At 36.0% G+C, this 15,093-nt stretch overlaps 1 long non-coding RNA gene and 1 pseudogene across 1 annotated transcript; both read left to right on the top strand.

Moving 5' to 3' along the window:
- The first annotated feature begins 4,715 nt into the window (after positions 1-4,715).
- LOC137723633 (uncharacterized) lies at positions 4,716-8,330 on the top strand (annotated as a pseudogene).
- A 2,050-nt stretch (positions 8,331-10,380) lies between these two features.
- LOC148697590 (uncharacterized) lies at positions 10,381-11,050 on the top strand. Its single transcript, XR_015961775.1, has 2 exons — positions 10,381-10,722; positions 10,818-11,050. It is a non-coding gene; the product is annotated as an uncharacterized LOC148697590 (long non-coding RNA).
- Positions 11,051-15,093: the final 4,043 nt, after the last annotated feature.

Here is a 15,093-nt window from a genome sequence, read left to right on the forward strand (position 1 = left end):
TTTTTATTCAAAGTCTATATATGAACATTGGAAGCATTTGCATTTATTTGCTAGAATCATTAAGTCCAATGGATTAGTTGTTTCTGCATCCAAGATTAAACTGTTTCAGACCAACATTAGATTCTTAGGATATAATATCCACCAGTCTACTATCCAGCCTATTGATAGAGTCATTCAATTTGTTGATAAATTTCCAGATCAAATCACTGATAAAACACAACTTCAAAGATTCCTTGGATAATTAAACTATGTTTCTGAATTTTATCCTCGTCTCCGTCAGCAGTGTAAACCATTGTTTGATTGTCTTAAAGATAATCCTCCAACATGGTCTACCATTCATACTTCTATTGTTAAACAGATCAAAACACATGTTAAGACTTTGCCTTGTCTTGGCATTCCAACTCCCAACTCATTCAAAATAGTTGAAACCAATGCTTCTGATATCGGTTATGAAGGTATCCTCAAGCAGTTAGTTTCTTCCAGATCTCCTGAACAAATTGTTCGTTTCCATTCAGGAATATGGAATTCTACACAAAGTAATTATAGTACTATTAAGAAAGAGATTTTATCTATTGTATTATGCATTAGCAAATTTCAAGATGATTTATTAAATCAAAAAAATTTAGTCCGTGTCGATTGCAAATCTGCAAAATATGTTTTACAAAAAGATGTTCAAAATATGTCATCCAAACAAATTTTTGCACGGTAGCAAGCCATATTAAGTATTTTTTATTTTGACATTGAGTATATTAAAGGTAGCCACAATTGCATCCCATATTTTTTAACAAGAGAATTTCTGCAAGGGAAGAATGACAGGAAACAGCAATAGCCAAAGAAGGCTTCCAACCACTTTTCCACCTCCACCACTAGTAAAACATGATTTTATTCCCGATTTCTCGTCAGCCTTAGCCATCACCAACCGATTCACTCCCTTAGGATCCACAGTAGGAAATTTCCGACCAAACTACCAAAAGGCCTTAACCAGGTCATATGATCCATATTCATCCATGTCAACCCCATCATCATCCAAACCACCTAGCTATGCTAAAACATCCCCATATGTCAAGAAAAACCCAATAGAATACCTATTTTGCATCCCACACCACATTGACAAAAAACAAAGCCCAAAAAAAATAGCCAAAACTATTTTTCCTCCAAATTTCCATCATCACCCAACTGAATCTTTCAAAACCCTTAAATACTATCAAGCCATTCTCTCTGAGACAGAAAGCATTGCTATTAAGCCAATTTACAGTACCACCCATGATCATAAAATACTTTACCATTCCCTCTATATTGGAAGGTTTATTACTGAACAAGATTGGGGAATCTCCCTCTACCAAACCAAACCACTTCATACCCAGCATGTTCTCTTTCTGAACAACCATTATAATTATTTTGATTACATTCAAGCCTAGACTAATATATTTCTTCATCAGACGGCTGATTTCAGCCATTCATGGTTTGTAACCTTTGACAGAAATTTCAAGCTCATCTTTCTAGCATGGTTTCCTAATTGGTAGTCAATTACATGGCCCAACAGCCAGCCTATTACTTGAAGAACTCATGCAGGTCTTATCATCTGGTTTCCAGCAAAGGTTTGACAGAAGCCAGATCGATGGCAGAATCACCCTTCTATCATTGTTCATAGCCAAATACAAGATCCCCTGGATCATAAGATAGAACTATGAAGCCAAAACAGGCCAGATTTTGGGACAAATTCAACTATCAAAAAATTATCGGTTTGTTTCATTCGAGTTCCCCATTGTTCCTGTTCCAATGGTATCTCCACTAGCACAGAAGGCATTGCCAGAAATCCAGAGAATACTCAATCTTATCGGACATTAGTCTTTCGTCCTTTCTTAAGGGCAAAACCAAGTCATCCAGATCATCCAAAGTGACAAGTTCGAAGAAAAAAGAGAAATCCTCGCAACTTCAAGATTTGGCAGATAAGCTTATGGCAGAAGCAGCCTTGTTGCTCAAGGAAGAAGAAGAAACAAATTCAGATTCATCAGACGCTTCGTCTCAACCCGTCAAGTGGTCCGCTTACCAAGATTCTCAGGATCCATTTGAAATTTGAATTTTGAAATGAAATCATTTGTAATCATTTTAAGGGTTTTACCCATGTAAATCGCACAGTTCTAGCCATGTGATTAACATAGCAGCAATCATTCTGACAAGGAACCATTCATCAGCAGTAACAGCAAACAAGTCACTATTCATGAATAGTAAAATCACTTTTTACTAATCATCCATCATGTCGAAGTCAGAACACATGAATACACAATAAAAGCTTCATCATCAGCCAACCTTTATAGCTTGTGGCAGCCTCAATCATTCCTCTCAGCAGGATAAAAGAGGAGCACATTTTCAGGGCAGGAGGACTTTAGTCGAAAGGAGAAAAATACTTCTAAAAATTCTCATAACAGAAGTAAAGAAGCTCCATCCCAATATCAAACATCAAACACTTGTATTTTAATTTTCAATCAAGGATGCCTACGAGCACCATCTGTTTTCTTATCAATCGTCAGTAGACAAAATTGTAAGTTGGTTTCCAATTTGAAATAAAATTATTTTCAAAGTCATATTTGCATCATTAATTTAAATTCATTAATTTCATTATGAAAAATATTTTCATCACCACTAATTTTAATTGGCATTTGTGTTTAACTCCCAATCAGTTCATTAAGTATCTCAAGTATAAAGTAAATACCGATCAATCATTCGTTCAATTCTTCTTATTTGTTTATAACAGTTGGTATCATGGTATATTCATCCCAGAAGTTTATGAACCTCATCTTATCCCTTTTCCATCTAACATCTCTGATGATAATTGTGATGGTGATTGCCTATTTCATAATCATATATAGCTTCCGCCCCAATTTGGTATCGGAGCCAAGTGAGTGGTAATTGCATTAGCATCTTTATAATCTGCAAGTTAGGTTCGTAATCAGTCTTGCAATTTACAGTCTATCTTATCTGTCGGTCCTCATAGTTGTTTGTTCAACTCCCCATGCAAACAGTAAGATGTGGTCCAAATAATAAGTCCCAGGTAGAGGCATGAGTGGAGCACCTGAGCGGGGAAGGAGTTTAGCGAATACGCGAGGAAGATGAATCAATATAAGTTTCTATATATATATATATATATATATTCTTGAAATATTCTACACATGTTATGCCCAGGCGCATCCTCTCTTTCTTTTTCTTTATTTCAAGACCAAGGCCCAAGAAATAAGAACTTTCTTCACTGTAACATTTTAGTTTTAAGTGTGTCCTAGCCATTTATGTAAAATATTATGTAATGCGACCTTCGTTCTTCTTTCGCTTCAGGTTTCATGGTGCTTAAAAGTAATCTTTATCAATCCACAAAGAATGCTTTTGAACAAGAACTTGAAAAAAGAGTGTCGTATTCCGAATACCGTTGTAATCTAATTATCAAATCGCTATAAAAAGTGTTGATTTTTCAGGTCAAAGATTTTGGTAAGTTAAAAGGTATAAAGTTGTTCGATCATCAAATATTGCAACAAGCCAGAACAATACAATTGCAAAGTAGTGGGAAGGGAAGAGGGCGTACCTCTATCTAAAAGGTTGGTTGTCTAATGAAATTTGTGTTATGTAATATTATCTCCTCTCTAAATATGTAATCAGTTGTCTGATATGATCTCTGAACTTAGGTAATCCAAATTGTTCAACAACAAATTGCTGTCCTTATCTTGCATGCAAAATTGCTGTCATTATCAGCAGTTATTACTGGTGTAGAGTTCGCATATCAGTGGGTTGGCATTGTCTTTGGCTGGAAGGTGAATTTCTGCTCTCCAGTTGACTAATTTTGATCTTCCTTGGCCTCTTTGTACGCAATGGTCTATTTGTTTGGACCGCACTTGGAAGATGGCTTTCTATGCCTCTCACATATATCACGAAGGATATGTGGTTGAGGACAATTTTGCTAATATGGGCTTGTCTTCTCCAACTTTGGTATGATTTGATTCCCCTCCGATGGCGATTCTTGCTACTTTGTTTTCAGACTATATTAGCTTTCTTGGCTTCCACTTCTCAAATTAATATGCATCTCAACACATAGGTTCGTCTTACTTTCTTGATTTTTTCTTTAACCTTGTGATGTTGCTTGTTCTGTTTTGTAGGTTTAGACCTTTAGGTTCGGCTTAGGAGGGGAGGGTTAGGTTTCATGTTCCACTCTTTTCCCTGTGTATCTTTGTTGATTTTGTTTCTAAAAGAGTAAGTTTTATGTCCCCCTTTCTTTTCATGTATTTGTTTTATCCTTTTTTCATGTATTATAAGGGGTTAGGTTTATGTGTGCACTCTTTTTTTATATCAATAAAATTCCCCTTCTACTGTCAAGGTTTTCTTAAAATTAAAAATAAAACAAAAAATCTTTATGATTTAGTCCATAGTCAACAGTCACCACAAACTGAGATTGGGAAAGCAACAATGCTGCCCCACAAGACAGATTGGGAAATAATTGCAAAATTAATTGAACAAGCAACCCACAAGTCTTGTGGAGGTATTTTTCCACGATATTAAAAAGCCACTAAATTAACTGTCTGAACTGATACACTTTCTTAACTTTTGGTTTAACTTGATCTCATTTGGTGGATTGAATTGTATAACAAGCTCATTTGGTGGATTGAATTGTATAACAAGCTCATTTGGTGGATTAGATTGTACAACTCGCTACATTCAAGATATGTTGGTGGATCAATAGATTGTATAACTCGCTACATTCAAAGATATGTTGAGGGCAAGGGCGAATGATTTTTTCCGTTTGGTGCCTAAATCTTCAACATGCCTCGAAATTCATGAGTTATCCAATCCCGTGAGCGTGGGGCGTGAGATTCTTGTGATCATCCTATTTTTCCTAGTTGGCTCTCATGTCAGTCAATGGTGACATTAGTCAACAAAGATCTAAATGGAAATAGCAAGCTTTGCAGCCCCACTTCCTTTTTCCTTCCTTCTCATTTTTCCAGAATAGATGGGAGGAGACTTCTAAGTCAAATAATTCATAAATATAATGGTCTGGCTATGTTCCTCAAAATTAAGCCTCCACACCCATTAAAGTTTAAAAAAAAAAAAAAATGAAAAGTCTGCTGCACTTCTTCCTGTTCTTGATAATTATCAAGTTAGTTCACGGCCGGTGTGATGCAGATGACCTATCGGCATTGCTCTGCTTAAAGAAGATAAGCCCGCCACCAGAAGTTTATGCTCCCCCCAAGCTTCTGTCATGGAATTCAAGTACGAACTGCTGTGCTTGGGACGCCGTTACTTGCAGCACTGACGGTCATGTCATTGGTCTTCACGTTTGCCGTGAATTTCTCGAAGGCGGGATTGACAATTCAAGCAGTCTCTTCGACCTTCAATATCTTCAAAGCCTAAATTTGTCCTACAATTGCCAAGTAGGCAAAAGCTTTCCAATTCCACCTGCAATAGGAAAGCTCACGAATTTGAGGTACCTAAATTTATCCGGCACTTGTTATTCGGGGCAAGTTCCATTTGTGATTACACGCTTGTCAAGGTTGGTTACTCTTGATCTTTCCGGAAATTATCATTTTGGATACACTCATTTAAAACTCTATAACCCAGATTTAAGCACGTTGGTTCAGAGCCTCACGGAACTTAAGAGAGTTATATCTTAATGGTGTAACTGTATCAGCATGGGACACTGAATGGTGCCAAGCCTTATCATCTTCACTTCCAAACCTGAGGGTGTTGAGCTTGTCAGCTTGCAATCTTTCAGGCCCTATTGATCAGTACCTCGCTAAACTTCAATCATTATCGGTGATTCGATTGGACGACAATGACCTTCCTGTGCCACTTCCAGGAGTCTTTGCGAACTTCTCAAATTTGACATCCTTGAGTCTCCGTTCATGTTTGATGCGCGGAACATTTCCTGAAGAGCTCTTCCAGGTACCTACTCTACAAACTATTGACCTTTCCGATAATCCACAACTTCATGGTTCCTTTCCAGAATTTCCTAGGAATAATTCTCTTCAGTCCTTGGTTCTAAGCAAGACAAAGATTTCAGGGATATTGCCAGAATCTATTGGCAATCTCAAAATGTTGTCGATGATAGATATTTCGGGTTGTAGTTTCTCTGGATCAATCCCAAAGTCGATTCAGAAACTCACACAATTGGTTCATTTGTATATGTCATCAAATGGGTTCAGTGGTCCTATTGATTCTATTCACTGGAAAAACCTTGCTAATCTGCTAAATATTGTGTTGGACTCGAATTTACTCAGTGGGAGTATTCCATCTTCGATCATTTCTCCACCCTTTTTGGAGGAAGTACTGCTTTCCCACAATCAATTCTCCGGTCAACTCCATGAATTTTCAGATGTTTCCTCCTACTTAGTTACCCTCGATCTAAGTTTCAATAATTTGGAAGGACTAGTACCCTTGTCTATATATAATTTTCGAGGGCTTGAAACCCTTGATCTTTCTTCAAACAATTTCAGCGGCTTTCTTTTTAACAGTCCTCAACAGTTGAGTAATCTTTCGGTCATTAATCTTTCGAGCAATAGCTTGTTGGTTTAATACAATGGTACAACTTCCTCATATTCCTCATTTCCTCAAATTGTGAATTTGAACTCGGCTTCTAACAAGTTGAGATCATTCCCAGATTTCTTTAGAAATCACACCGGCTTAACTGTTTTGGACCTTTCACAAAACCAGATTCAAGGCACGATTCCTAATTGGGGGGCTCATTTCACTTTATAGTGTCAATCTTTCTTGCAACTCCTTCATGACTCTAGAATCGCCATTAACTAATTCTTCCAGCGTGTCTGAGCTTGATCTTCACTCAAATCAACTTCAGGGACAAATCCCAGTTTTCCTACCCTATGCCGGTTATCTGGAGTACTCAAAAAATCATTTCAGCTCAAGCATACCAACTGACATTGGTAATTTCCTTAGCATGACTAGGTTCTTGTCTCTTTCAAGCAATAACTTGCATGGGATCATTCCAGTTTCCATATGCAATGCAAGTTTGGAGTTTCTTGATATGTCCAATAACTCTATGAGTGGCATGATTCCTCAATGTTTGACTGCAATGAGCAGTCGAGTACTTAGTTTAAGGAGAAACAACCTTACCAGAGCAATTCCTGGTGGAGTTCTTGAATACTGTCGTTTCAGGATTCTAGACCTTGGTGAAAATCAGATAGAAGTTCAAGTTCCAAAATCTCTAGCCAACTGCACAGAACTAGAGATTCTAAACCTTGGAATCAATCAGATAACAGATACTTTTCCATGCTTTTTGAAAAACATCTCCACCTTGCGCATTCTACTTTTGCGATCCAATAATTTATATGGAGGGATTGGTTGTTCAGAGACCAATGGCACCTGGCCAAAGCATCAAATCATAGACCTAGCTTACAACAATTTCAGTGGTGGAATACCGGCCATATCTTTGACAACATGACATGCAATGATGGCTAACAAAGATGATTCCCGATCAAAGGCTAGGGCTCTAGAATTTCCAAATGATCCAGGGAGAGCTGTGGTTGAATTTGATTATTATGCTGCAATAACAGTTATTGGGAAAGGTTTGGAGATGGATCTGCAAAAGATTCTAACCGTCTTCACCTTGATTGACTTCTCCGGTAACAAATTCAACGAATCAATACCTAAGGAATTGGGAGACCTCAAATCCTTGTATGTCCTCAACTTGTCAAGTAATGCTTTCACTGGTGAAATCCCATCATCCTTGGGTAACTTGCAAAAGCTAGAGTCCTTAGACCTGTCAAGGAACAAGCTAAGCGGGCAAATTCCACCAGAGTTTGCAAGGCTTAACTTCCTTTCGTTCTTGAATCTCTCAAATAATCAACTGGTCGGCAGGATCCCAACAAGTACTTAGTTTACGACATTTCCCAAAGCCTCCTTCACTGGAAACAAAGGATTATGGGGGCCTCCTTTGATAGTGGATAGCAAAGCAGGATCACCACCACCACTAGCATTAAAAGGAAGTCAGCAAAATTCTGGATATGAGATTCATTGGGGTTTTATCAGTGTCAAAATTGGATTTGTATTTGGCTTTGGAATTGCATTCGGGTCACTTGTGTTCTATAAGAGATGGAGTAAATGGTATTACAAAGCTATGTATAAAATCCTTGTTAAGATATTCCCTCAACTTGAAGAAAGAATCAGTCCTCACCAAAGACATGTTCACATAACTCAAAGCCCAAGACGTTGAAATTGTTACGAGGAGCAATGCAGCTGGCCTCCTTGTTATGATTGTATTCTGTAAGAAATAAGATATTTGCTTCTGCTGTCACATAATTATAAATTACGATATGTAGTGTGAGCTTGTTCTGTTACTTTTTTATATATTCTTGTTGCAAGTCTTTAATCTTTTTGAATGCCAGGATTATCAATGTTTTCAAAATGTATTTCAGTCTTCTTTTCATTTCAGTACAGAAATCAGCATTGCTATAAGATCGATATATTTGCCATTAAATTTTCGGAGTATGGAATTCGACACATAAAACACAACCCAAAAACAGAATAAAATAAAATTGGCGATGCAAGCGACATTGAATCAATATAGCTTTACATAAAAAGTTATGCACCGAAATAAATTCCTTTTAGATTGGATACTAATAAGTCAATATTATATTATATATTTTATCCTAATCTTAATATTAATTTATTAGTTATTTTATGAGAATTTTGATACTTCGATTTATATTTTCAATGTAGGACATTCGATTTCCTTTGGAGTGAAACGTGGTCAAACAGATGAATTTCAGAGTGATTCCAATTGGAGGACGTTCATGTGTCTCTCAACTAGTTCATGTCAAAGTTTCACATTTTTCCACCTGATAGTTATTTATGGCGATGAAATAAAGCAGCAGCGCACAGTGCTGTCAAAGTGACGTTTTGGGTTTATTAGGACTTTTTGGTGTCCAAGATGATGTCTTTTGGATTCGAGGCCTTCTGCAATTATGTTCGGAACATCTCAAGCTTTATTTCTAGTCGTTTTGAGCCTGTTTTGGAGGCCTGAAGGTCCAAAAACGTGGCTGTTTTGAGACTGTGCAGATTTTGGGCGAACTTTACTAGTCAATTTAGGATTATGTTTCCTAATTTATTTTAATTTGTTTGGTTTCCTAGTATTATTCTAAGACCTTTTCTAGGTAGGGTTTTATTTTCTAGTAGTATAAATAAGGCTTTTTAGCCGTTAGGGTTTAGAGACATAGGGAGGATAAGAATGCATAATATTTCAGAGAATTTTGCTAGGCTTTGACGATTTGTATTTCAAGGTGTTTTCTATCCTTATTTTTAATAATATTTTTTTATGATTGTTAGTAACTAATTCTCTTTTGCTAGAGTAAGGTCACGAGCCTTGGCAAGAATATGTTGTTTCTTTTCAATTTACTTATGATATTATGTATGCAAGTTTGAATTATTAATCACCGGTTTATATTGTCTGTCTTAATGCTTATCTACCATTAGGATTTAAGAAAAGTAATTTGATGCAATTTTGGTCAGAAGTCAATCTTGTGGTTAATATGTGCAAGTTTACGTAAGATGAATATCACGTCTTAAGAGTTGTATGATTTTTCAAAAGGTTCCACAAAACTTAATGAGTTATGCATGTTTAAATTTAATCTGAATACCACAAACGGATTACATATTAAATATACGCTCTATCTTGGGGGTCCAAGTAGGCATATATTAGGAAACCTAACCTTCAAATATGCATATGTAAGTCATAAGTAATTGGAAGAACTACGTAGGATTGTTAAGGTAACGGCAGAACTCTGGTACTTTTACAATTTAACTTTCAAAAATCATTTTCTTTTAGTTTATTTTATTTTGTCAATTTATTTAATTCTTTCTATTAAATTCGTTTTTATTATTTTGAATCACAAAATCAACTTTTTCTCAAAACATTGCTTTAAGTAATTAATTAAGATTTGATTTGACATAAATTATTTAATCAATTTCTGTGGAGAACGGCTTTGCTAGAGTTGGGTATACTACAATAACATTATACTCTTGCAAGTATTTAAAGTGTTTTTATTTCTACTTTGCAGGTGGTAAAAATCTCATCAAGAAATTGATGTCGTTGCCGGGGATCAAACCCGAGTCACCCGCATGACAGGTGAGAATATTTACCACTATACTACAACGAATGAAATTTTTTAAACTGACACAAAAATTAAAACCTAAATCACTACAACGAATGAAATTTTTTAAACTGACGCAAAAATTAAAACCTAAATCACACATTGTCCTCAAGGTGTGGAAGATAAAATAAAAGTAATAATAAACTTAAAAGAGCAAAAAGAAAAACAAACAAAGACCCTATTTTACGAAAATGGAAAAAAAAAAAAAAAAATATATATATATATATATATATATATATATAATAAACAAAACAGAAAATAAAAGAAATGAGAGGGAATTGGACACACCTAGATGGATTCGAAGGATAACCTCGTGCTTGATAGATTGATGTGAACTATTGGGCTAGGAGAGATCCAAGTCAACTACAAGCCTGAGCAGCCGATTTGTTTGTTGAAATCCAATCTCGGAAGCAAGCCCAGAACCAAAAAGAGATGAAAATGCTGAAGACGTAAAAAGAAAACACCATCATGAGGGGTCGAAACCCCAGCTGCTCCTCCATAGCTGCCTCACCTCTTCTCTTCTCTCTAACCTCTCATCCGTTCTTGCATCTCAGAACCAAAACCACACAAATATCCCGAGGTAAAACCCCCAAACTTTTTCTTTGCTGTCTCCATTTCTTGATTTCGGAAAGAAAAATAAAATGCTAACACATGCAGGTGGTCTTTCTTTGCTAGGTGAACATGGATCTAAAACCCCAACGCCGATCTGCGCCTCCAAGGAAGACAAACGAAACCGCTTAAAGTCTCCAGATCAGTGAGCCAAAGGGATAGATTTGTACGCAGTGCATGCTCAGTCGTGATTTTGTTTTCTGAAAAGTCTGAATCTGTAAACTCTGAATGAATTTGTCATGCATGAACCTATAGATCTGTGAATTTTCATCAATGCTCATGGATCTGTCTTGTTTGCTTGCATGGACCCCCTGATGTATGTGTGAGCGCAAAACTGTGCATAAACCTGGATCTGAGCTCTGGAGTTGACAGATGGCCTTCCTTTGAATGTCCGCCCCCAAAATTGTATGTAATAGAATGAATGCTGCTGAAGGCATGATTCAGTTGAATGTGCGCACTCATTGTGGATGTCAGGGCCGAATCAAATCTGAATGCAACCTACAATCACTAAAAAAAAAAAAAAAAAAAAACAAAAGTCCAATTAGATAAGTAAAGAAAAATAACAAGAATTAAAAGTTGCATTTTTTTTTTTTTCAATTTTCTGATTTTTGTTTTTAATTAATTTTGTGATAAATAATCAAAGCAAGGAAATAAAATGAACGAAAATAAAAATAAGAGTTTTTGAATTTTAATTCTTGAAGAATATTAAAATTAAATAAAAACCTAGTGTTAGATTGGATATTGATTTTCATTCTTTAATATGTACTTAATTCAATTCATATTATATTTTTGTTTTAAAATTTAATAGATATCTTATTTAATGTCATTAAATTAAATTTTAAATTTATTATTATACAAATTTTAATTCATTAATTTTATTTTACTTCTTCTAATTAGTGTACATAAACATCTGTATCATAATATGTTTTATTAAATTAGTGTCCTAAAATTCCGTACCTAAATACATTGTAGTGAATTAGTGACACATAAAAAAATATGCAAAAACATAAGTGTACCGAAAATTCCGTATTTAAATATATGATACTAAATTAGTGTACCGAAATGTCTATACTTAAATATGTTACACTAAACTAGTGAACTGAAATGTCGGTATCTAAATATATTATATTAAACTAATGTATTGAAATGTTCGTACCTAAATATATTACAATGAATTAGTGGCACATAAGACAATATATAAAAATATAAGTGTATGGAAAAATCTCTATAAAAATATTTTCTTATATAAGATACTTACTATAATGAGAATTAAATTTTATAATATAATTTTAAAATTTTTATTATGAACACCATAACATTAAAAAAAAAAACATTAAATAAATATACCGGCATTAAATAGAGTCTAAGGACTAAAAGTACAATACTTGGGCATTGATTATTCAGTACCACAAGTGTACTGACTCTGACGTGGCCCACTAACAAGCATACACGTACGTGTTTGTAAAATGCCTACTATTCTTGCAACCAAACAACTATCATCTCTCTGACTTCTACCATAGAGAAGCACAGACCCATTTTTACAGACCACTTTAATGGCCTCCCTCCCAGAGGCAAGTTTCGAACCTTCCTCTTTGTTACCCTTACGTACCATCCTCCTCTTACCAACCCCAATGGCCTTAGATCTCTTTACTACTACTGATAGATTTTTCATTCACAATCAATAACGTATAATCCAGATCCGTGGGGATGGGTCTTCTTTTCTCCATGTTTGTGGTTTGGGAATGGGTTAACAGAGGTCCGGAGGAGAGTAGAAGAAGGGATTACGGTGGGGACGACGAAGGAGGGGGTGGGAGTGGGATCGACGGGAAAGGAGATGCGGTTGCGATGGACGGAGGAGAGGCTGAGGGAGGAGGTGTGGGGATGAGATTGACGGAAAGCCGTTGGGGTGCCTGGTCTGGGACAGAAGCAAGGAAGAAGATGGGTGTTTGGATGTGGTTGAGGTTAAAGTTGGGTGTTTGGTTAACAAGATAACAAGTATTCGCGAAGAGTTTTAAAATGACAGGTGTTTTAATATTACTGGGCCATGTCATTGGGTCAGTATTTTGGGTACTGAATAGTCAGCACCCAAGTATTGTATGGACTCACTAGATAATTATTCCACTGCTTCCTTTTTTTATATTTTTTTTTATAGAAAAGCTAATGCTTTGTTCTAACGGAGTGACTAGTTAAATGAAATCATCACAACTCATCCAAATAGCAATAGATTTCGTGTAGGGATGGCAACGGTTCGGTTTGGCCGACAGAAATGCTATATCCATCTCTATAATCACAAAAATTAACCATCGGAAATTATTCATAATCATACTTACCGGGTTACGGATTCCCTATAGGTTAACAGTTATATCTATCTACGTCAAAATCAAAAATATATTCGTTTTTTTTTTCAAAAAAATATATTCGTTCAATTGATGTATTATAATATAATGAATACTAATTCGTCATTATAATATAATATATACATTGATGATGTTGGCTGATCTTTGATCTCTCCCATAAGCACCATTGAATTCTCATTAATTTTGATTCAAAACTTTTGAACTTTTCCACAAAATGCAATTTTTGTAATCAAGGTAATGGGTTAAGTGAATATCCATATATATATATATATATATATATATATATATATATATATATTATACAATACTATATATTTTATATAAATTATATGGATTTTCCTTGTTTTCAAACTATATTTATATTAGTTTTCTTGACTTCCGCTTCTTAAATTAATGTGCATCTCAACATACATGTTCGTCTTACTTTCTTGATTTTTTCCTTAACCTTGTGATGTTGTGTCACATCCCGACCGGGGCTCTACCACATCCCGGGTTCAACTCTGCCGTAACACGATATTGTCCGTTTTGGGTTCCGACCACGCCCCCACGGTTTTGTTTCTGAGAACACATATGAGAACTTCCCAATGGGTCACCCATCTTGGGATTGCTCTCGTGCGAACTCGCTTAACTTCGGAGTTCCGATGGAACTTGAAACCAGTGAGCTCCTAAATGACCTCTTGGGATTGCTCTCGTGCGAACTCGCTTAACTTCGGAGTTCCGATGGAACTTGAAACCAGTGAGCTCCTAAATGACCTCGTGTTATATGGAGGTGAGCAAGTACATATAAGGCATAGATGATTTACTCATCTGGGCGATGTGGGATCTAACAATCCACCCCCTTAGGGGCTCAAAGCCCTTGTCAGCACACTTCCGACCAGGGATTGACTTTGATACCAAATTGTCACATCCCGACCCGGGCTCGACTCCGTCGTAGCATGATATTGTTCGCTTTGGGCCCCGACCATGCCCTCACGGTTTTGTTTCTGGGAATTCACACGAAAACTTTCCAATGGGTCACCCATCATGGGATTGCTCTCGCGCGAACTCGCTTAACTTCGGAGTTTCGATGAACTCCAAAGCCAATGAGTTTCCAAAAGACCTTGTGCTAATGGAGGTGAGTATGTACATATAAGGCATAGAGGATCCACTCCCCTGTGCAACGTGGGATCTAACATGTTGCTTGTTCTGTTTTGCAGGTCTAAACCTTTAGGTTCTGCTTTAGAGGGAGGGGAGAGGTTAGGTTTCATGTCCCTATATTTTTCCTATATCTTTGTTGATTTTATTTCTAAAGGGATAAGGTTTATGTCCCCCTTTCTATTCATGTATTGTTTTTTTATCCTTTTTTCATGTATTTCGAGGGATTAGACTTATGTGTGTACTCTTTTTTCGATATTAATAAAATTCCCCTCAAGCTGTCGAGATTTTAAAAAAAAAAAAATACATACATACATATATATACATACATACATATACATACATACATATATATATATATATCTTTATAGTTTAGTCCATAGTCAACAGTCACCACAAACTGAAAATTGGGAAAGTGACAATGCTGCCCCACTAGACGTATTGGGAAATAATTGCAAAATCAATTGAACAAGCAGCCCCCAAGTCTTGTGGAGATATTTTTCCACGATATTAAAAAGCTACTAAATCAACCGTCTGAGTTGTCACAATTTTTCGACTTTTGGCTAAACTCAATCTTATAACGAGTTCGTTTGATGGATTAGATTGTATAATGAGCTCGTTTGGTAGATTAGATTGTATAACTCGCTATATTCAAGATATTTTGAGAATAAGATCGAATGATTTTTTCCTTTTAGTGCCTAAAATTCATGAGTTATCCAATCCTATGAACATGGGGTGTGAGATTCTTGTGATCATCCTATTTTTCCTAGTTCGCTCTCATGTCAGTCAATGGTGACATTAGTCAACAAAGATCGAATTGGAAATAGCAATCTTTGCAGCCCCACTTCCTT

Source organism: Pyrus communis, chromosome 4 (genome assembly GCF_041283825.1).
Source record: "Pyrus communis isolate YQ-2024b chromosome 4, ASM4128382v1, whole genome shotgun sequence".
Taxonomy (NCBI): Eukaryota; Viridiplantae; Streptophyta; class Magnoliopsida; order Rosales; family Rosaceae; genus Pyrus; species Pyrus communis.